Source organism: Corvus brachyrhynchos, unplaced genomic scaffold (genome assembly GCF_000691975.1).
Source record: "Corvus brachyrhynchos isolate BGI_N302 unplaced genomic scaffold, ASM69197v1 scaffold4083, whole genome shotgun sequence".
NCBI lineage: Eukaryota > Metazoa > Chordata > Aves > Passeriformes > Corvidae > Corvus > Corvus brachyrhynchos.
In genome coordinates, this window is record NW_008237188.1 from 1 (window position 1) to 803 (window position 803).

The window sequence follows — 803 nt, forward strand, 5'->3', positions numbered from 1 at the left end:
GACAGGTGAGGGACACCTGGGACAGGTGAGGGGTGGGGCTGGGCTGTACTGGGGGGTACATGGTGAGGCTGACCTGGGATAGGTGAGGAAAGGGACAGGTGAGAGGGGACAGGTGAGGGAAATTCCAGGTGAGGGAAATTCCAGGTGGGGAATTCCAGGTGAGGGAAATTCCAAATGAGAAATTCCAGGTGGGGAATTCCAGGTGAGGGAAATTCCAGGTGAGGGAAATTCCAGGTGAGGGAAATTCCGGGTGGGGAATATTCCAGGTGAGGGAAATTCCGGGTGGGGAATTCCAGGTGAGGGAAATTCCAGGTGAGGGAAATTCCAAATGAGAAATTCCAGGTGGGGAATTCCAGGTGAGGGAAATTCCAGGAGAGGGAAATTCGAGGTGGGGGAAATTCCAAATGAGAAATTCCAGGTGAGGGAAGTTCCAGGTGAGGGAAATTCCAGGTGAGGGAAATTCCAGGTGGGAAATTCCAAATGAGAAATTCCAGGTGAGAAATTCCAGGTGGGAAATTCCAGGTGCGGGAAATTCCAAATGAGAAATTCCAAATGAGAAATTCCAGGTGAGAAATTCCAGGTGAGGGAGATTCCAGGTGAGAAATTCCACGTGAGAAATTCCAGGTGGGAAATTCCCGGTGAGACAAGGCCCAGGTAGAACCTGCAGGTGCCAAACGCAGCCGGGAGCAGCTCCAGGTGCGACGAAGCCCCGGGACCAGGGGGGACCTCACCCCCCGCGTGGCCCTGATGGCCCCCAGGTGACACCTGGGGCACACCTGGGCACACCTGGGCACACCTGGGGG